The sequence below is a fragment of the Euprymna scolopes genome, chromosome 12 (assembly GCF_053919585.1).
Source record: "Euprymna scolopes isolate OS-2025 chromosome 12, ASM5391958v1, whole genome shotgun sequence".
In the NCBI taxonomy this organism is placed as follows: Eukaryota; Metazoa; Mollusca; class Cephalopoda; order Sepiida; family Sepiolidae; genus Euprymna; species Euprymna scolopes.
Window position 1 is genome coordinate 65,736,168 of NC_136493.1, and position 24,236 is coordinate 65,760,403.

The 24,236-nt window shown below is 33.4% G+C and overlaps 1 protein-coding gene across 13 annotated transcripts in view; it reads right to left on the reverse strand.

Annotated features, from left to right (window-relative positions):
- The window catches only part of LOC145291306 (integrin alpha-9-like), a 971,358-nt gene that overhangs the window by 946,324 nt on the left and 798 nt on the right, over positions 1-24,236 (reverse strand). The window lies entirely within an intron of this gene.

Genomic DNA, 24,236 nt, shown 5'->3' on the forward strand with positions numbered 1-24,236 from the left:
GTCGTGAAACCTTTTGGCTTATTTGAATTTAATTACATGCCATTTGGTTTAAAAACATGCTGCAGCCACATTTCAGCGTTTTATGGACAAGATATTTCTAAAATTAAATTGTGTATGCGTATATTTAGACGACATATTAGTTTTTAGCAAAAGTGAACAACAGCACAAGGAAGACTTAGATAAGGTATTTAGGATTCTTAGTGATAATAATTTAAAGATTTCATGTAAGCAAAGAAGGCTTGTTGCCTACTTCAAAATAAATTAAAGAATTAGAAACCTTTCCAGTACCCAAAGATTCGAAAAGCTTGCATAGATATTTTGGGAATGACAGGTTTTTATCAGAATCAGAACAATAAGAAGCAAATTGTTAGAAATTATGGCATTAGCTCATCCGCAGTCTTCAGCCACAGAGTACCACCTGGTTACGGATAGTAGTCAATACGCAGCTGGTGCTGCATTACACCAGCTAATAGATAAGAAACCAGTACCTATAGGTTTCTTTTCCAAGAAATTTTCGCAAGCCCAGGCCAAGTATTCTACGTTCGACAGAGAGCTACTCGCAGCTTATTTTTCAGGAATACATTTCCGTCACCTCATAGAGGGTAATCACTTGACATTATTCACTGACCATAAACCATTATGTGAAGCCTTTTATAGTCAGACACTCGCAAAGTCGGATCGACAACGACACTTGTCAGTACTTGTTAAATATATCGCTGATGTGGTGTATACTAAAGGAGACGAGAACGTAGTTGCAGACTGTATGTCTAGAACTGTTTTAGCGGTGAAAATAGATGCATATGATTTGGCTGAAATAGCCCAGGCACAAAAAGGAGATGACGAAATAAAGTCATATGCTAATTTAAAAGAATACTGCGTGTCACGTGAAATTGGCTCTGTCTTGTGTGATACTTCAACCAAGTACCCCAGGCCGTTTATCCCAAAAGAGTTTCGTAGGGCTGTCTTTGACAGTCTACACGGTTTAGCGCACCCTGGAACTGGAGCATCTATTAAACAGATTAAGTCTAGATACTGCTGGCCTAACTTAGATAAGACAGTCAAGCAATTCTGTGTAGAATGTGTTGTATGTCAACAGTCAAAAGTTCACAGACACACAAAGTCTGCAGTCCAGGAGTTTGATTTACCATCCGCACATTTCCAAACGGTACATATTGATATTGTTGGCCCATTACCCCTAACACGCAATGAGTCAGATCCTTACCTCAGTCCATACAAATATTTGCTGACTTGTATCGATCGTGCAACTCGCTGGATCGAAGTACAGCCAATGATCGAAATAACTGTGCAGTCGGTAGGAGAGGCATTTATCAATGCCTGGATATCTCGATTTGGAGTTCCATTGCATGTTGTAACTGACAGAGGTAGCCAATTTGAGAGCGAATTGTTTCAAGAGTTGGCCAAGGTAGTAGTTTTTTACTGATTGAGAACAACTTCGTATCATCCTCAAAGTAATGGGATGCTTGAAAGAGCACATCGTACCCTTAAGGCAGCGATAATAGCGCAAAAAGTATCCTGGATGAAAGCGATACCAGTGATCCTACTAGGTATACGCAGCACCCCTAATGAATCAGGTTTTTCACTTTTTACCACTGTTACTGGAGCACCAATATTGATTCCTCATCAGCTGATATACAAGCAGAGAGTAGAAAAAGAAACTCCAGTTAACAACAAGTATGTACGTAATTTGTGTGAATGGATGTCTCAAATCGACGTACTCAACGATGGAAAAGGATTTATCCATGGAAATGCAAAATCTTTTATACCGAAAACCTTACTTCCTGTGAGAAAGTAAGGTTAAGGGTTGATCGAGTTAGGAAACCATAAGAATCACCGTACTCAGGTCCTTATAAAGTTTTGACTCGATCAGATAAACACTTCCAGATCGATATGAATAACGGTACTCATGCACACGTATCAATCGATAGGTTAAAACCGTTTACAGAGCCAACTAGCAGTAATAGAACTAGAGTGACCGAGAAAGCACAGATAGGTACTACTAATGATAAGGATGTCAGAACAGATGATACCGATAAAGTAGAGAGTAAAATTGCTGGTAACATGTATAAATCTAGATCTGGAAGAAAAGTAACATGGAAAAAGAAAAATGAATATTTTTATTTTTAAACAGAAGTAGACATAGTAGTAATTCTAAGGATATTAACTAACTCCATTACTGGAGGGGGACTTGTGTAGTGAAGCCAAGACTACTATTTCTCCATTACATGTCTCTTTCTCTCTACTCTTCCCTTCCCCCCTTCCTTCCTTCCTTCCTTCCTCCTTTCCTCAAAAATGTGACCAGAGGTTGTAACCAATCAGGACGGAGAACAGTTCTGGTGGGAAAGACAAAAAGAGAGATACAAAAAGTGTTTGAAGCAAAAAGACGGAGACGCAAGTGGTTCCAGGGTCAGGGGACAAAAATGAAAATCACGAACTTTCTATAACCGATACCACTTGTACGCTGAAAAGAATATAAAACCGTTTCGTTTGGAAGTTCCTTTGTTTCTTTATTATTATTCCCAGATCGGTTTCTACTCCCGTCTTATAAATTTCGACGACTCCCCAAAAGGGGGACCCGCCGAAATGGTTACCTACCCAACAAAAATTACATTATGGTAACCGCTATAATATTACTACTTAAATAGATGAGTAAACACATCTTCTAACTAGCAGACAGGAGCAGGGAACTAGTAGGCGAGTCGTGTATGTGATTACTGAGCAGTAGAACCACCAGTCTTGGCACGAAGGGCTTGAAGATGTTCGCATTATCAATTCAACTTCTGGATCTTAAGAATGCACTGCGTTCTTTTCCACAACATGAGTAGCAAAGACCAAATTTCTTATGTTAACTGATGGATTCCACATGACTAGGCTTTAACAAAAGGGGCTTTTTAAGGGCGGTACATACATCAGATTCATGAGTCTGTTGGAGAGCCATATGTGCGGTATCTGCATTCATTGTTGTAGCTGCCCACACAGTAGGCTCAACATGCGTTGGCTCTGCTGTATGTGCAGGGTCTCCAACTGTCGGTGTGGTCACATGTATGGCTCTCTCAGGTGATGAATATGGGCTTGTTGGCGCATCAAAACACTTTTCTTCTCCATCCGATGCTGGTTCAGGGCTCCTTGCTATAACATCACTAGCAGGTGTTTCTGATCTGCTTGAGTGGGTGGCAACCTTCCTGATGATGGGGGTTGAAGGACTCAATGACAACCTCATGCGAGACTGTTCTGAAGGGGATGAACTTACAAAAGTGTTGGCCGTTTTGCAGAGTTGGTCTCCCAGAGCCATCGATTTTCACGACATATTGGTGGAACTGCTTGGCCTCTATGATGGTAACTGTTCTTTCCCAGCACTTCGGATGATTGCCTGACACAAAGAGGAGGCAAAGATTAAGTGTGTTCCAGTATGGACAGAGACCCTTGTCAACAGGGAAAATGCTTTCCCAAAGCGACACTCGCGAGAGCATGAGAAATGGAGTGATGTGGGCAGTAGCAACCCATGAGGATGGGGATAGGGTCCCAAATAGGTCTTCTGAAGACTATGAGGGCCGGGGATGCCTTAGTCTCTGAGCCGATTGAATTCAGATAGACGAGTATGGTGTGCTGGAACTATTCTACGTTAATGGACCCACTTGCAGAAGAGCTGTCCATTAGCATATGTTTGCAAGTAAAGCATATCACTCCTCCGCCGTATCATCCAAGATCGAACGGCCTCGCGGAGAGGTTCATGGACACGTTAAAACGAGCATTGAAAAAATCCATTGGGATACCAACGGAAAAAGCTTTGCAACAATTTTTGCAAATATATAGGATAACACCGCACCCTAATACCCCATCAAACATATCACCAGCTGATTTAATGTTTGCCAGAAAGGTAAAATCAGCGTTTGATAAACTATTGCCAAGACAGGTAATTGTCCGAAACACTACACACATGATAAGAAAGAAATATAACTCGGGAGATCGAGTATATTTCAAGTGCTACAGGAATAACACTTCTTACTGGGAATGTGGAGTAGTGGATAAACGCATTGGTGATTGTACATACATGATTAAAGGTCCACAAAATATACATAAAAGGCACCTGAACCACCGTACTGTATACCGATACTCTATGGCTGACTGGGATAGCTTCCATACATTCATATCTGATTTACCTCTGCACTCCATGTTTAAAAAGGAAGTTTCCTCTATAGTATCAGATCTGACCGAATGGTTAATTGTAGGCATAGACCAATTCATACCATCTAAAAAATTCCAACAAAAACCTAACAGCCAGCCATAGTTCTCCCCAGAATGTGCTGCTGCTATCGCGCACAGAAATCACTTGTTCCATAGCTACCAACGTAATAGATGCACTGAGACTAAAGCTGCTTTCAGGACTGCCAGCAACCACTGTAAAAGAGTAATAAAAAATGCAAGAGAGCTATATGCCCAATCTGTTAAATCAAAGGTAGCTGATCAGCGGCTTGGTTCCCACCAATTTTGGCAAATAACAAATAGGATCCTGAACAGAAGAGTGTTCTATCCCAACCATTATTAATGGACCAGAGGTCATCTCGTCACCATCAAACTATTTGCAAAGAACTTTGCAGCTAATTCTACCCCATGTGACGAAGGCCATCAACTCCCCATATTTCCTCCTATAACACAGAACACGCTAGGGAACATACAAATATCCGTGCATGAGGTCGCCAAGCTAATCAAGAACCTTGATTCCAGTAAAACAACTGGCCCTGACGGCATCCCAATTATAGTGTTAAAAAAGCTTCAACCAGAACTTGCTCCCATACTTACAAAACTGTTTAAGCGCTGCCTTAAGGAGAAGTGCTTTCCGACTCCCTGGAAGACCTCATCAGTTTGCCCTGTATTTAAGAATTCAGGTGATAAGTCATCTCCCTCTCAGTACAGACCTATAAGTCTCCTGTGTGTTATGAGTAAGTTGCTGGAATCCATATTAAATAGAGAAATAGTCAACCACCTAAGCAGGAATAACCTTCTTAGTGACACACAATATGGTTTCCGCTCTGCAAGATCTACCGCAGATGTGCTGACGGTTATATCCCACAGGATTAGTGAATCTCTTGACAAAGGCTCCCTTTCTAGGGCAATTGCTCTTGACATATCAAAGGCCTTCGACAAGGTATGGCATAAGGGTCTACTTCACAAGATTTCCAGATACGGTATAACTGGAAATGTTTTCTCAATCATTAAATCATTTCTCTCCGATAGGCTCATAAGAGTAGTGGTAGATGGACAAAAATCGGAGGCCTGCAATATAAATGCTGGAGTCCCTCAGGGGTCAATCCTGGGCCCAACTCTTTTCCTGATCTACATCAATGACCTCCCTAAACACATACTTAAATCATTCGTTGACATCTATGCTGATGACACGACCATCTACGGCAACACATCAAAGGCTGTAAAATGACTTCTAATTCTCTCTCCTCTGATCTCGAGCGCATGGTTTAGTGGGGGAAGACGTGGCTGGTTACCTTTAATGCATCTAAAACCAAGCTCCTATCCTTACATCATCAACGCTCTGATCCCCATCTGGAATCAATTGGGATGGATGACTCTCGTCTGGGAGAGGCCCCGTGTTTTGACAAGCTTCTGGGTTTGACCTTTACTCCTGATCTGAAATGAACACGTACATCAAGTCTGTTGCCAAGGTCGCTGGAAAGATGGTGGGATCCTTCTACCGCTCTAGAAGATATCTCACTACTGATGCAATTCTCTATCTATATAAAAGCCAAGTACATCCAAGGATGGAGTACTGCTGCCATATCTGGGCAGGAGCTGCTAAAAACAGCCTATCCTGCCTTGACAGAGTACAAAATAGACTTCGTGGCTTAGTGGGGGATGCCCTTTTCTCTACCTTGCAACCTCTCTCCCACAGAAGAGACGTTGCGAGCCTATCCTTGTTTTATCGTTATTTCCATGGCAGGTGCTCGTCTGAACTCCAATCTCTGGTCCCCCCTCGCCAATCTTTCACGAAAAACACCCGTCTAGCCGAATCCACTGTCAAGATTTTCCCCCACTCTTTATCTCTGCCTAAATCAAAACGTGGATTCCATGAACAAAGCTTTTTTTCTTAGAACTGCGCGCCTGTGGAACTCTGTTCCGTCTGCCTGCTTCCCACCTGGCTACAAATTGGATGTGTTCACGTCCAACGTTAACAAATTCCTAATGAACCGCCCCTTAAGTAAACACTTTATCAAATCTCCACACTAACGTAATGTACTTGCAATAACCCTTATCCCTGAGTGGCTTCCGGGCCTTGATAAGTGGTGACCACTGTGTAAAAAAAATAAATAAATAAATAAAAAATAAAAAAACTCCACATTCAAGATGGTGATTATACAACAGCAGTCGAAGAGGAAACCATGGACATCATATACAAATCCGTTAATTTGGAACCGCCTCAATATACACCTGAACCCCGAAGATCAGGTAGAAAAAGAAAGTTTAATGAACCATTAATGTTAAATCCCAAGAGAAAAAGATATTGAAATCTGTGCGACTTCAAATCTTGGGAGGAGGGTGTTGTGGTGGCACACATTCATTTGCATATGTGGATAGTAATTACACATAAATAGGAAGACTCAGTTTGTCTGAGTGTGTGTTCGCCAGAAGCCACCGAAGGCTGCCGAGAGCAGATATGTTTCTCCAGCAAAGACTCTCTTATTTGACACCATTATGTAAATATCCTGCAAATATACCTTTTCCTAATACACTTCTTATTTGATCTACCTTTGTTGTTGAGTCGTCATTTGTATTGCTTTCTACGTTACTTGTTTCAACCTGCAAACTTAACAGTTATAACTTTTTTATTATTTTTTATGTACATTATAACTTTTTATAATGATTAAGTACGTTATGACTTTTCATTATTTTTATGTACGTTATAACTTTTTATTTTTGTGTACGTTATACCTTTTCATTGGTTTTTATGTACGTTATAACTTTTCATTAGTTTTGTATGTACGTTATTACTTTTTATTATTTTTTATGTACGTTATAACTTTTCATTATTTTAATGTACGTACTAACTTTTCATTATTTTTTATGTATGTTATAACGTTTTATGATTTTTATGTACGTTATAACTTGTTATTATTTTTATGTATGCTATAACATTTCATTATTTTTTATGTAGGTTATAACTTTTCATTTTTTTATTATGTACGTTACAACTTTTCATTATTTGTTATATTCGTTATAACTTTTTGCTATTTTTTATGTACGTTATAACTTTTCAATATTTTTTATGTACGTTATAACTTGTCATTATTTTTATGTACGTTATAAGTTTTTATTATTTTTTATTTACGTTATACCTTTTTATTATTTTTATGTAGGTTACAACTTTTCATTATTTTTGTGTACATTATAACATTTAATTTTTTGTTATGTACGTTATAATTTTTCATTATTTTTTATGCACGTTATAACTTTTCATTAAAAACAAATGCCCTCCACATCACCGGCCCATCCAACTCCGGGAAGTCCTACATATTAAGAAGCATCCGAAACGGCTTGATGAACGCTGGACGAATGCGGTGCCAGGCCAGCGACAATTTCACCTTCGGCAGCTGTGTTGACAAGAGCCTTATCTTTACGGAGGAAATGTGGTTCACGCCACAGAATGTAGAGGAAGCTAAATGCATCCTTGAGGGCACGGACACCTACGTAAACGTAAAGCATCAGAGCGAGCGTATCCTAAAGCGCACGCCCTACTTGTCTACCAGCAATGACGAGCCCTGGCGACACGTAGCCAACGAGAAGCAGGCCATGATCAACCGGATGTTCCTGTTCACGATCAGAACGGCTATGGAAGACTTAAAAGGATGTGGAACCTTAGAGTTGAACCCGCTCATGTGGTTAACGATATGGAGGAAGCACATAACGGACTATCAGCGTGACGGGTACATTCCAAAAGCAGCTAAAACAACGACACAACCCAAAGCGTCATCAAGATACACCTGGGAGGAGACGGACGAACACAGTCCGTCTAAAAAATTACGTGTACGTACCGTACGTCGTAACCTGTTACCGGAAATGGACAACCAATGCGAGTTAGATCCTAACCAACCAGCCCAGGTGTGCCTGACACACGGCCATCCCATCAACTGTCCGACACCACCAAACGAGTCGGATACAACATTGCCCTTCACAGACTCGGACTTGGAAGAGCTCATGACACCGAGCAACTCGCCGTCAGCACCGCCAGACACACAGACACACAACACAATCATAATTAGCGACAGCGACGACGACAAAGAAAACGACGAAGACAAAAAAATATATATATATCAACGAATTCACACTAATACGGGACAGAGAACTACACACACGCATACACATAACACACAGACAAACAAAATCCTTGCAGACATTGGTATTGTACTGCGAGGAATTGCTGACAGACTCTGACTAAAATAAAAGGACAATCTATGGTCTAAGTCTAAGGTGTCATGGCCGACAAAAAACTATTTCTTTTCTAATGTCTGTTCCTTCTATTATTACTATTATTATGATTATTATTATTACTACTATTACTATTATTGTATATAATTATTACTATTATTGTATATAATTATTACTATTATTGTATATTATTTTTTATGTACGTTATAACTTTTCATTATTTTTTAATGTACGTTATAACTTTTTATTATTTGTTATGTACGTTATAACTTTTCATTATTTGTTATGTACGTTATAACTTTTCACTATTTTTTATGTACATTATAGCTGTTTATAATTTTAAAGCACGTTATAACTTTTCATTATTTTTCATGTACGTTATAATTTTTATTATTTTTTATGTACGTTATCCCTTTTCATTATTTTTTATGTACGTTATAACTTTTCGTTTTTTTGTACGTTATTACTTTTTATTATTTTAAGTTAAGTACGTAATGACTGTTCATTATTTGTTATGTACATTATAAGTTTGTATTTTTTGTTATGTACGTTATAACTGTTCATTATTTGTTATGTACGTTACAACATTTCATTTTTTATGTATGTTACACCTTTTCATTATTTTTTATGTACGTTAAACTTTTTATTATTTTTTTATGTACGTTATTACTTTTTATTTTTTGTTATATACGTTATAAGTTTGTATTATTTGTTATGTACGTTATACGTTTTCATTATTTGTTATGTACGTTATAACCTTTTATTATTTTTATTATTTATTTTTATGTACATTATAACATTTTATAATGATTAAGTACGTTATGACTTTTCATTATTTTTATGTACGTTATAACTATTTATTTTTTGTGTACGTTATAACTTTTCATTGGTTTTTATGTGCGTTATAACTTTTCATTTGTTTTGTATGTACGTTATTACTTTTATTATTTTATGTACGTTATAACTTTTCAATATTTTTATGTGGGTTATAACTTTACATTATTTTTATGTACGTTATAACTTTACATTATTTTTATGTATATTATAACGTGTCATTATTTTTGATGTACGTTATTTCTTTTCATTTTTGTTATGTACGTTAAAACTTTTCATTATTTTTTATGTACGTTATGACTTTTCATTATTTTTATATACGTTACACAGTTTTATTATTTTAAATGTATGTTATATTTTTATCATTTTTATTGTTATACTTTTCATTATTTTTTTGTACGTCATAACTTTGAATTTTTTTTTATGTAAGATATAACCTTTCATTTTTTTTATGTACGTTATAACTTATTATAATTTTGTGTGTAAATTATAACCTTTCATTATTTGTTATGTACGCTATTACTTTTCATTATTTTTATGTACATGATAATTTTCATTTTTCCGTATGTACGTTATAACGTACAGAACAAAAAAGAAAAATTATAACGTACAGAAAAAATAATGACGTTATAACGTACATAACAAAAAAGGAAAAGTTATAATGTACATTAAAAATAATGAAAGTTTATAATGTACGTTATACCTTTTAAATTTTTGTTATGTACGTTATAAGCGTAAACTTGGTAACGTGTGTGCAATATTAATGTGTAAATGTGATAAAATATGTGCGATAATAATGTGTAAATGTGATAAACTATGTGCGATATTCATGTGAAAATGAGATAAAGAATTTGCGATATTAATGTATAAATGTGATAAAGTATTTGCGATATGAATGTGTAAATGTGATAACGTCTATGCGATATTAATGTGTAAATGTGATAAATATGTGCGATATAAATGTCTAAATAGGATAAAGTATATGCGACATTAATGTGTACATGTGATAAAGTATTTGCGATATTAATGTGTAAATGTGATAAAGTATGTGCGATATTAATGTGTAAATGTTATAAAGTATTTGCGATATCAAGGTGTAAATGTGATAAAGTATTTGGGATATTAATATGTACATGTTATAAAGTATGTGCGATATTAATATGTAAATGTGATAAAGTATGTGTGATATTAATGTGTAAATGAGATAAAGTATCTGCGATATTAATGTGTAAATGTGATAAAGAATTTGCGATATTAATGTGTAAATGTTATAAAGTATTTTCGATATTAATGTGTAAATGTGGGATATTAATGTGTAAATGTGATAAAGTATGTGCTATATTAATGTGTAAATATTATAAAGTATATGCGATATTAATGTGTAAATGTGGTAAAGTATTTGCGATATAATTGTGTAAATGTGAAAAAGTATGTGCGATATTAATGTGTAAATGTTATAAAGTATTTGTGATATTAATGTGTAAATGAGATAAAGTATTTGCGATATTTATGTGTACATGTGATAAAGTATGTGTGATATTAATGTGTAAATGTGATAAAGTATTTGCGATATCAATGTGTACATGTTATAAAGTATTTGCGATATTAATGCGTAAATGTGATAAAGTATGTGTGATATTAATTTGTAAATGTGATAAAGTATTTGCGATGTTAATGTGTATATGTTATACAGTATTTACGATATTAATGTTTAAATGTGATAAAGTATTTGCGATATTAATGTGTAAATGTTATGAATTATTTGCGATATTAATGTGTAAATGTTATAAAGTATTTGCGATATTTATGTGTAAATGTGATAAAGTATTTGCGATATGAATGTGTAAATGTGATAACGTCTATGCGATATTAATGTGTAAATGTGATAAATATGTGCGATATAAATGTCTAAATAGGATAAAGTATATGCGACATTAATGTGTACATGTGATAAAGTATTTGCGATATTAATTTGTAAATGTGATAAAGTATGTGCGATATTAATGTGTAAATGTTATAAAGTATTTGCGATATTAATGTGTAAATGTGATAAAGTATTTGCGATATTAATATGTACATGTTATAAAGTATGTGCGATATTAATATGTAAATGTGATAAAGTATGTGTGATATTAATGTGTAAATGAGATAAAGTATCTGCGATATTAATGTGTAAATGTGATAAAGAATTTGCGATATTAATGTGTAAATGTTATAAACTATTTTCGATATTAATGTGTAAATGTGGGATATTAATGTGTAAATGTGATAAAGTATGTGCGATATTAATGTGTAAATATTATAAAGTATATGCGATATTAATGTGTAAATGTGGTAAAGTATTTGCGATATAATTGTGTAAATGTGAAAAAGTATGTGCGATATTAATGTGTAAATGTTATAAAGTATTTGTGATATTAATGTGTAAATGAGATAAAGTATTTGCGATATTTATGTGTACATGTGATAAAGTATGTGTGATATTAATTTGTAAATGTGATAAAGTATTTGCGATGTTAATGTGTATATGTTATACAGTATTTACGATATTAATGTGTAAATGTGATAAAGTATTAGCGATATTAATGTGTAAATGTTATAAAGTATTTGCGATATTTATGTGTAAATGTAATAAAGTATTTGCGATATAAATGTGTAAATGCGATAAAGTATTTGCGATATTAATGTGTACATGTGATAAAGTATTTGTGATATTAATGTGTAAATGTGATAAAGTATTTGCGATATTAATGTGTAAATGTGATAAAGTATTTGCGATATTAATGTGTAAATGTGATAAAGTATTTGTGATATTAATGTGTAAATGTGATAAAGTATTTGCGATATTAATGCGTAAATGTGATAAATTATTTGTGATATAAATGTGTAAATGTGATAATGTATTTGTGATATTAATGTGTAAATGTGATACAGTATGTGCGATATTAATGTGTAAATGTGATAAAGTATGTGCGATATTTATGTGTTAATGTGAAAAATATTTGCGATATAAATGTGTAAATGTGATAAAGTATTTGCGATATTAATGTGTAAATGTTATAAAGTATGTGCGATATTAATGTGTAAATGTTATAAAGTATGTGCGATATTAATGTGTACATGTGATAAAGTATTTGTGATATTAATGTGCAAATGTGATAAAGTATGTGCGATATTAATGTGTAAATGTTATAAAGTATGTGCGATATTAATGTGTAAATGTGATAAAGTATTTGTGACATTAATGTGTAAATGTGATAAAGTATGTTCGATATTAATGTGTAAATGTGATAAAGTATGTGCGATATTAATGTGTAAATGTGATAAAGTATTTGCGATATTAATGTGTAAATGTGATAAAGTATTTGCGATATTAATGTGTAAATGTGATAGAGTATTTGCGATATTAATATGTAAATGTGAAAAAGTATTTGCGATATTAATGTGTGAAAGTTATAAATTATTTGCGATATTATTGCCTAAATGTGATAAAGTATTTGCGATATAATTGTGTGAATGTCATAAAGTATTTGCGATATAATTGTGTAAATGTGATAAAGTATTTGCGATATAATTGTGTGAATGTGATAAAGTATTTGCGATATTAATGTGTAAATGTGACAACGCATTTGCGATTTATATGCGTAAATGTGATAGAGTATGTGCGATATTAATGTGTAAATGTGATAAAATATTTGCGATATTAATGTGTAAATGTTATAAGTATTTGCGATATTAATATGTGACTGTGATAAGGTATTTGCGATATTAATGTGTAAATGTGATAAAGTATGTGCGATATTGGTTTGTAAATGTCATAAAGTACTTTCATTATTAATGCGCAAATGTGATAAAGTATGTGCGATATTAAAGTGTAAATGTGATAAAGTATGTGCGATATTAATGTACAAATTTTATAAAGTATTTGCGATATTAATGCTTAAATGTGATAAAGTATTTGTGATATAAATGTTAAATGTGTTAAAGTATTTGTGATATTAATGTGTAAATGTGATGAAGTATTTGTGATATTAATGTGTAAATGTGATAAAGTATTTGCGATATTAATGTGTAAATGTGATAAAGTATTTGCGATATTAATGTGTAAATGTGATAAAATATTTGTGATATTAATGTGTAAATGTGATAAAATATTTGTGATATTAATGTGTAAATGTGATAAAGTATTTGCGATATAAATGTGTAAATGTGATAAAGTATTTGCGATATAAATGTGTAAATGTGATAAAGTATTTGCGATATAAATGTGTAAATGTGATAAAGTGTTTGTGATATTAATGTGTAAATGTGATAAAATATTTGTGATATTAATGTGTAAATGTGATAAAGTATGTGCGATATAAATGTGTAAATGTGATAAAGTATTTGCGATATAAATGTGTAAATGTGATAAAGTGTTTGTGATATTAATGTGTACATGTGATAAAGTATTTGTGATATTAATGTGTAAATGTGGTAAAGTATGTGCGATATTAATGTGTACATGTGATAAAGTATTTGTGATATTAATGTGTAAATGTGATACAGTATGTGCGATATTAATGTGTAAATGTGATAAAATGTTTGCGATATTAATGTGTAAATGTGATAAAGTATTTGTGATATTAATGTGTAAATGTGGTAAAGTATGTGCGATAATAATGTGTTAATGTGATGAAGTATTTGCGATAGTTATGTGTAAATGCGATAAAGTATGTACGATATTAATGTGTACAAGTTATAAAGTATTTGTGATATTAATGTGTAAATGTGATAAAGTATGTGTGATATTAATGTTTAAATGTGATAAAGTATGTGCGATAGAAATGTGTAAATGTGATAACGTATTTGCGATATTTATGTGTACATGTGATAAAGTATGTGCGATATTTATGTGTAAATGTGAAAAGTATTTGCGATATAAATGTGTAAATGTGATAAAGTATGTGCGATATTAACGTGTAAATGTGATAAAGTATGTGCGATATTAATGTGTAAATGTGATAAATATTTGCGATATACATGTGTAAATGTGATAAAGTATGTGCGATATTAATGTGTAAATGTGATAGAGTATGTGCGATATTAATGTGTACATGTGATAAAGTATTTGTGACATATTAATGTTTAAATGTGATAAAGTATGTGCGATATTAATGTGTAAATGTGATGAAGTATTTGTGACATTAATGTGTAAATGTGATAAAGTATGTGCGATATTAATGGTGTAAATGTGATAAAGTAGTTGCGATATTAATGTGTAAATGTGATAAAGTATTTGCGATATTGATGTGTAAATGTGATAAAGTATGTGCAATATCAATGTGTAAATTTGATAGAGTATTAGCGATGTTAATGGTGTAAATGTGATAAAGTAGTTGCGATATTAATGTGTAAATGTGATAAAGTATTTGCGATATTAATGTGTAAATGTGAAAAAGTATTTGCGATATTAATATGTAAATGTGAAAAAGTATTTGCGATATTAATGTGTGAAAGTTATAAATTATTTGCGATATTATTGCCTAAATGTGATAAAGTATTTGCGATATAATTGTGTGAATGTGATAAAGTATTTGCGATATTAATGTGTAAATGTGATAACGCATTTGCGATTTTAATGCGTAAATGTGATAGAGTATGTGCGATATTAATGTGTAAATGCGATAAAATATTTGCGATATTAATGTGTAAATGTTATAAGTATTTGCGATATTAATATGTAACTGTGATAAAGTACTTTCGTTATTAATGCGTAAATGTGATAAAGTATGTGCGATATTAATGTGTAAATGTGACAAAGTATGTGCGATATTAATGTACAAATTTTATAAAGTATTTGCGATATTAATGCTTAAATGTGATAAAGTATTTGTGATATAAATGTTAAATGTGTTAAAGTTTTTGTGATATTAATGTGTAAATGTGATAAAGTATTTGTGATATTAATGTGTAAACGTGATAAAGTATTTGCGATATTAATGTGTAAATGTGATAAAGTATTTGCGATATTAATGTGTAAATGTGATAAAGTATTTGCGATATCAATGTGTAAATGTGATAAAGTATTTGCGATATTAATGTGTAAATTTTATAAGGTATTTGCGATATTAATGTGTAAATGTTATAAAGTATTTGCGATATTAATGCGTAAATGTGATAGAGTATGGGCGATATTAATGTGTAAATTTGATAAAATATTTGCGATATTAATGTGTAAATGTGATTAAGAATTTGCGATATTAATGTGTAAATGTGATAAAATATGTGCGATATTAATGTGTAAATTTGATAAAGTATGTGCGATATAAATGTGTAAATGTTATAAAGTATTTGCGATATTAATGTATAAATTTTATAAGGTATTTGCGATATTAATGTGTAAATGTTATAAAGTATGTGCGATACTAATGTGTAAATGTGATAAAGTATATGCGATATTGATGTGTAAATGGTATATTTTACATGAGCGATATTAATGCGTAAATATGATAAAGTATTTGCGATATTAATATGTACATATTATAAAGTATTTGAGAAATTAATGCGTAAATGTCATACAGTATGCGCGATATTAATGTGTAAATGTGATAAAGTATTTGCGATAGTTATGTGTAAATGTTATAAAGTATTTGTTATATTAATGTGTAAATGTGGTAAATTATGTGCTATATTAATATGTTAATGTGATAAAGTATGTGCGATAGTTATGTGTACATGTTATAAAGTATTTGCGATATTAATGTGTAAACATGAAAAAATATGTGTGATATTAATGTGTAAATGTGATAAATTATTTGTGATAGTAATGTGTAAATGTGATAAAGTATGTGCCATATTAATGTGTAAATGTGATAAAGTATTTGCGATATTAATATGTAAATGTGATAAAGTATTTGCGATATTGATGTGTAAATGTGATAAAGTATGTGCGATATTAATGTGTCAATGTGATAAATTATTTGTGATAGTAATGTGTAAATGTGATAAAGTATGTGCCATATTAATGTGTAAATGTGATAAAGTATTTGCGATATTAATGTGTAAATGTGATAAAGTATTTGCGATATTGATGTGTAAATGTGATAAAGTATTGCGATATTAATGTGTCAATTTGATAAAGTATGTGCGATATTAATGTGTAAATGTGATAAAGTACGTGCGATATTAATGTGTGAATGTTATAGAGTATGTGAGATTTTAATGTCTAAATGTGATAAAGTATGTGCGATATTAATGTGTAAATGTGATAAAGTATTTGCGATATTAATGTGTAAATGTGATAAAATATTTGCAATATTAATGTGTAAATGTGATAAAGTATTTGTGATATTAATGTGTACATGTGATTAAGCATTTGCGATATTAATGTGTACATGTGATAAAGTATTTGCGATATTTATATGTAAATGTTATAAAGCATTTGCGATATTAATGTATAAATGTTATAAAGTAATGTGCGATATTAATGTGTAAATGTTATAAATATTTGTGATATTCATGTGTAAATGTGATAAAGTGTTTGCGATATTAATGCGTAAATGTCATAAAGTATTTGCGATATTAGTGTGTTAATGTTATTAGGTATTTGCGATATTAATGTGTAAATGTTATAAAGTATGTGCGATGTTAATTTATAAATGTAATTAAGTATGTGCGATATTAATGTGTAAATGTTATAAGTATTTGTGATATTAATGCGTAAATGTGATAAAATACGTGCGATATTAATGTGTTAATGTGATGAAGTATTTGCGATATTAATGGTGTAAATGTGATAAAGTATTTGCGATATTATTGCCTAGATGTGATAAAGTATTTGCGATATAATTTTGTCAATGTTATAATGTGCGATAATAAAGGTGTAAATGTGATGAAGTATTTGTGATATTAATGTGTAAATTTGATAAAGTATATGCGATATTAATGTGTACATGTGATAAAGTATTTGTGATATTCATGTGTAAATGTGATAAGGTATTTGCGATATTAATGTGTAAAGGTTATAAAATATTTGCGATATAAATGCGTAAATGTGGTAAAGTATTTTAGATATTAATGTGTAAATGTGATAAACTATTTGCGATATTAATGTGTAAATGTGATAAAGTATTTGCGATATTAATGTGTAAAAGTTATAAAGTATTTGCGATATGATTGCCTAAATGTGATAAAGTATGTGTGATATTAATGTGTAAATGTAATAAAGTCCGTGCGATATTAATATATTAATGTGATAAAGTCCGTGCGATATTAATGCGTTAATGTGATAAAGTATTTGCGATATTAATGTGTAAATGTGATAAAGTATGTGCGATATTAATCTGTAAATGTGATAAAGTATTTGCGATATTAATGTGTAAATGTGATGAAGTATTTGCGATATTAATGTGTAAACTTGATAACGTCTGTGACATATTAATGTGTAAATGTGATAGAGTATGTGTGATTTTAATGTCTAAATGTGATAAAGTATGTGCGATATTAATGTGTAAATGAGATAAAGTATTTGCGATATTAATGTGCAAATGTTACAACGTCTGTTCGATATTAATGTGTAAATGTGATAAAGTAATTTTGATATTAATGTGTAAATGTGATAAAGTATTTGTGATATTAATGTTTAAATGTTATAAAGCACGTGTGATATTAATGTGTAAATTTGATAAAGTATGCGCGATATTAATGTGCAAATGTGATAAAGGATGTGCGATATCAATGTGTAAATATAATAGAATATTTGCGATATAAATGCGTAAATGTGATAAAGTATTTGCGATGTAATGTGTAAATGTGATAAGTATGTGCGATATTAATGTGTAAATGTTAAAAAAGTATTTGCGATATTAATGTGTAAATGTGATAAAATATTTGTGATATTAATGTGTAAATGTGATAAATATTTGTGATATTAATGTGTAAATGTTATAAAGTATTTTTGATATTAATGTGTAAATGTGATAAAGTATTTGCGATATTAATGTGTAAATGTTATAAAGTATGTGCGATATTAATGTGTAAATGTTTTAAAGTATGTGTTATATTAATGTGTAAATGTGATAAAATATTTGTGATATTAATGTGTAAATGTGATAAAGTATGTGCGATATTAATGTGTAAAGGCGATAAATAATGTGCGATGTTAATGTGTAAATGTGATAAATATTTTTTCTTCATTTTTCATAGCATACTTAGAGGATGAAGTGATGAGGAAATTATAATTTTTTTAAAGAAATCTTTTTAATAAAGCAAGGCTGAATATATGAAAAAAAAGCTGCGACGTCATTTTTTTTTTTTTTTTTTTTTTTACTGAACAAGATTTCATATAATATCAATGCTTAGATCGTCCTAAAATATGAGATGAAAAAATGAATGAATTTATTAGGAAAAGGGAGTTGTCTCCCTCTGCAATGTGAACTATTGTAAAGCAGCGCCTATGATTAGCTGGTCACTAATTATAATAATAAATTTAAAAATAATAATAAATTAAAAATAATAAAATTCTCAGATGTGAAGAGTCGGGCAGGTTGATTTGCAACTTTTTTCAGAAAATCAACTGATGATGATAGTTGGAATCTGATGTGATAAGAACATATATCAGAAATTTGATTCCCATCTTGAATAGAAAATTGAGTATTTAATTTTTTAAATTGTGTGGAAAAATGCTGACAAATCCATCATTTTCATATAATTTTACAGAACGCTGATTTTGAAATTTCACGATTTTTATAACAATTAATTAAAATTGATATATTTATATGAAATACACTGAAAGAAAAATAAATACATGAATTATAATTTTAATTATGAATCACAACTAGCAAAATATCTCAACTTTTACTCCATTGATTGTTCCAAAAATTGTAAAAAAATGCTAATTAGCAACTAAGTCTTTTTAAACTTCATAATTCAAAAAGATATGTGAAGATGTATTACACAATATAACAACAAGTTACAGAGTCATGTATTTTAATTTTTTATTAAACGCAATAATAAAAACTGTTATAATAGATCTAAATTGTTCCGTGTAATTTCCTTTTGAGGAAAATGAAGGTCTAATTTGCTGGCACAATGACTTTGTAATAATGTGTCTATGTCTTATAACTTTTGTAGAAAAATCAATAAAATTTAACCAGTGTGTGGCTTCAAAATTGATAGCAATAATCTTTTTCGGTCTTTTTTTTTTAGTTGTTCACTATTTCTGGAAAAAACAAAACAAAAAACAATTATTTGAAAACACTTATTTTTTTTATATTTTTGGGGTGTAATATGAATAAAATTGATTATTGTTATTGAGAAAACTAATAAAATTTAATGGATAAATATTTATTTATCTAATGGACAAAATTGTTTGATTGCCCTCGTCTCTCACATCCAATTCATCTTAGTCATTATTATGATACCCCGACGAACTGCAAGCACTTGTACCCCCTCGACATAAATACCCCCAACAAACAGCTAAATCCCACTCCTTCACAGTAGAGATCCCTAGATGTAAGAGAGCCTTCTACTCCAGTAGTTTCTTTCCCAGAACGGCTAGACTTTGGAATTCCCTTCCGGATCCCTGCTCCCCCAATTGTACTGACATGTAGAAGTTCAAGTGTAACGTGAACTGACATCTTGCTGCCCAAAAAAGAGTAAATCCTCTCTTGTTGGGAGAAGTGTTTTTGTTCACCTTGACATCAGCTTCTGAGCTGGTGATAAGAGACCCCTGCCTGGCGTATTCCTGTGATCCAACGTTGCTATGGATCAGCCTTATCTTCCACCGTTTTCCGGAAAAAGTTTTTTGGCATCTTTACTGCAGATTCCACTTTACCATTTGCCTTGTATGGACTGATCGGTGTATATGTAAAACAGCACTTTTTTGCAGAGGTAGAAAATTCCTGGCTACTAAACTAAGTATTGAATTGTATTAAAAACACACACACAGAAAGAAAAAAAAAACACTGTACATAAAAATCAATCTTGGGCGCAAAAACCCACAAAACATTATAATTAAGGTTTATTAAAAGGTTGTGTAAATATATTAAAAACGCACTCACAAAGACATCCGTTTATTTAAATATCTTTTATTTAAATACGTTCGTTTTGTTACTTAAAAAAATGTTTTGTGAATATATATTTTTTCTTTTGAATTTTCAAAAGTTTTGTAAATATATTTTTATTCGACCATGTCTGCCATTTGACGTGTTTACAAACAACCAACGTGAACGCCATGTGCTTGTGCCAATGTCAAGGTCGAATCACCAGTGTCACTTGAAATGTGCACCGGTCATCGCCAGGCGTCGTCTTCTGCTACAGGGTATCTATTCTTTACTTGATCCCGCTAGGGAATAGTAGTTCAAATAATTCATTGGCGCAAAAAAAAAAAAAAAAATTATAATAATTGTATACGTTTTTACAGCATTTTTGTTTCATTGTTGAAATTTACCCAAATTTGTGCTAAATTTTAATTGTTTTGTTGTTTTAAACATTAAAGATTCAGTAACTAATATCTTATTTTTATTATTAATTCGTCGCAAATGGATAAAAGCAATTTGTATAATTAAAAAGATTTAAAACAAAAATCTTATAAGTTGTGTACGTTTTCAGTGTGCCAAATCCTCTTTGATTTTGATTTTTATTTATTTATTTATTACTTTTTACTTGCCTCTCTATGAGGGCAGAGTTAGAAACAAGATCGGTTTTTAATGTTGCTGAAAAGGGGCACAAATTAATCAGTCATGAAAGATTTCCCCTCCACTAAATAAGACCAAAAAAGTGAAGTGAAAGAAGTTAAGTGCCGCATCTGTAGTTATTCCCCTTGCATTTGTGTCACTGCCTGTGTATGTTCATCGAGGTCAGTCTTCACGAGGAGTCTCATGCAGCAGTTTTTCCGCTACATCTGGAGATTTTGTTAGCAATCTAGCAGGTAAAATTTTGACCTAGCGGCCACCTCGAGATATTTTACACTACGCACCTGTAATTTAAAACAAATAAATAAAAGTGCTTAAAAATACTTTAAAACATGGTTCACGTGTACGACCAGTGTTCGGGTGTCTCTCTACCCTACCACAAAAGTGGTCAGCATCGAAGTGTCTTTGAACTCTGTGCACCTGGACGTATACAAAGTTCCTCAGTTTGAGAGAGGTGGATTTCCGGCTCTGGCTTTTTGTTTGGAGGCCTATCCTCAGAAAGAGTGAACAAAGAGTTTGGAGGGGTTGTTAGGAGGTGGCGTGGTCTTCTCAGCTTTTGATCTTCTCAGGTGTTTGGAAACTCAAGTTTCTCCTTGGAAGTATCTGTTGAGTCCTCCAGTGAGGTGGACTGAGCTGGGGGCTGCCTCTCTGCTCTTCTTATGCTCCTTCCTCTTGTCTTTTTTTTTCTCAACCCGAGCCAAGATGTCTGTCTTTACCTCATCTTCTGCCTCTTCTTCCTACTCAGTTGGGAAGTCAAGAAGCTTCCGCTTGCCCTTGTTAGAAGGTGTTGGTGTGGTGTCTTTCATGATTGTGGGCTCGCTAGTGCTAGGAGACTCTGCTGCAGCCGCTGTTGTTGCTGCTGTTATTGTCGCTTCTCCTACTGCTGCTGCTGTTGCTGCTGAAGTCGTTGCTGCTGGTGCTGTTTCTGCTGCTGCCACTCTTGCTGCTGCTGCTGCCACTCTTGCTACTGCTTTTTCCCTTCTGCTGCTGCTTTCGCTGCTACCGCTCCCACTGCTGCTGACTTACTGTTGCTGCTCTTACTATTGCTGTTCTTCCTCGTGCTGCTGCTCCTGCTGCTATTACTGATGCTGTTGCTGTTGCTGCTGCTGCCATTGCTGCAGCTGTCGTTACAGCTGCGACTTGTTGTTGTTGTTGCTATTGAATAGGTGGTGAGGTTGAGGTGGATGTTTTCTTTTATTTACGCCTGCCACCGTACTCCACTGACCCTTGGTCTCCTTGGGCTTTGTTGACTCAAGAACTGGTGTTGGCAGTTCCTTGATTTCAGTGGCTGTCGCCACCCCTGCTCCTGGAACTGTGATTACTTGTGGTGCAGGTTGGCTTTGAACCGCTTTTGGGGGGCAATTCTTTGCCATGTGGTCCTATTTCTGACAGAACAGAACCAGCAGTGACCATCGAAGACCACTGTCATGTTGGTTTCCTTGAAGGATATCGTCACTGGTATACCTAGGAAGCTCTCTCATTTCACCTGCATCGCTACTTCATAGCTTCCCAGGTGGACACCGTTTCTGGAGGATGCCAGGTCTATCTCCTCCACCTCTCCTACCTGACTGAGAAAGGCTCCCAGCAGTTCTGTGTGTAAGTTGGCAGGAGCATTAAATATTTGTACCTGGGTTCTTCCCTGTACTCTGGCAGCAGCTTGACTCCTGCGCATTTAAGCTTTCTGCATGAGAATCTTTCTGCTTCATTCTTGTCGGGTAGCAGTATACCCCACATCAAAAAGCTCCTCTGGTGTGTATATTTGGCAGGTATATTCAGTTTCTGGAGGAGCTCTGCCATTTCTTCCTTTTTCACTCCCGAGCTGATTTTCCTGGATGTCCGAAGTGACGAAGGATAGGACCTTGTCCTCCATCATGTCCCAGTCCCTTTGTTGACTTGAGAACATTCCAATCAGTATATTGCTTGTACTTGTTTAAGTACAGGTTTCTGTACTCTTCAGGGGGCAGTTGTTTCTCTGCAGTCTTTCCCCATGCAAACCCTCTTGTTGGTGTTGGTGCTGGGTCTTTGGTGAGGTTGGGCCGTTTTTTAAGTTCTTTGATGGAGGTCGCTCCTGTGAGATTTTGGTGATGCCTCCTGCTTTCCCAGAGTCCATCTGTGCGCCTTTTGTGGGAATGTCGACTCTCCTTGGTTGGTTCTAGGAAAAGCTCGTCTTTGTAGGGGAGTCGTTGAGCCCTTTATTGTCCTTGGGGGCATCTGCCCCTACTGTGCTGTTGAGGTCCCGGCAGTATGCCCCCTCGTTCTCCTGATTTGCTCCCATTTTGGGGAGGATAATTCTCCTGGGGAGCACTGTCCCTTTTATGGCCCTTTGGGGCTACCGCCCCTTCCATTTTTTGGAGTGGGATGCCCCATCAGACATTGATTGGGGGGGAGTCGCTAGTACCTTTTCCTCCTTGGAGCGTCCTCTAATGATTCCTGGTCCGGGCAGTACACTCCGTGGTGTGTTGTGTTTTTGTTCTTTCTGTTGGGGAGTCGTCCTTTGGGGAAACATCTGTTTCCATGGTGGCCCCCGTGCTGGGAATATCTATAGTGGTGTCCATTTGATACTTTCTTTGGATGGTGTGGATGTCACCGAAATGAGTGACATGGAGCGGGTGTCCGAAGTGGGGAGGCGACTTTGGCGCTAAAGAGAAGTGGCACCAAAGAGAAGTTATGCCAAAGGCAGCAAGAGGGGGAGATAGAAATAAGAGAGGAAGTTGGGAGTTAAATCGAGGAAAGAGAGAAAGTGTGCCTGACTCTCCCAAGTGGGAAGGTGGCAGGGGGGGACAGCAGAGAAAGATAGACAAAGCGGAGGTTGCGGACAGACCGCTTGAAAAACGAGTATGAATAATTACTTATTCATTTTTATGGTTTCGTCTTAGATGATTGGTTTCATTTCACTATTATGCTGAATTGTATTTATGTATATTTTCTACTTTCTGCATAATTTCATAGAATGTAAGATGAAAACGTTCTAGTACATGGAACATGCACACACACACACACATATGTATTCATATGTAACCTTATCGATGTGAGTATGAAAAATATCTACCAAACTTCTCTCTGAATATTTGGCATACAGAGTTGAAATTTGATATATAAGGTATTTGGATCTCGAGAACACTTTCGATTTGTTTTTTAGCCTGAAAAAAAAGCTTTTAACGGGTTAAAATTGTAAAAAAAAAAAAAAATGTTGACCTTGGCAGGAGTAAATCGACTAACTTCTGAGAATGCGTACATGTATATTTTTAGCTTGAAATTTTAATTTTAGTTTTTTTT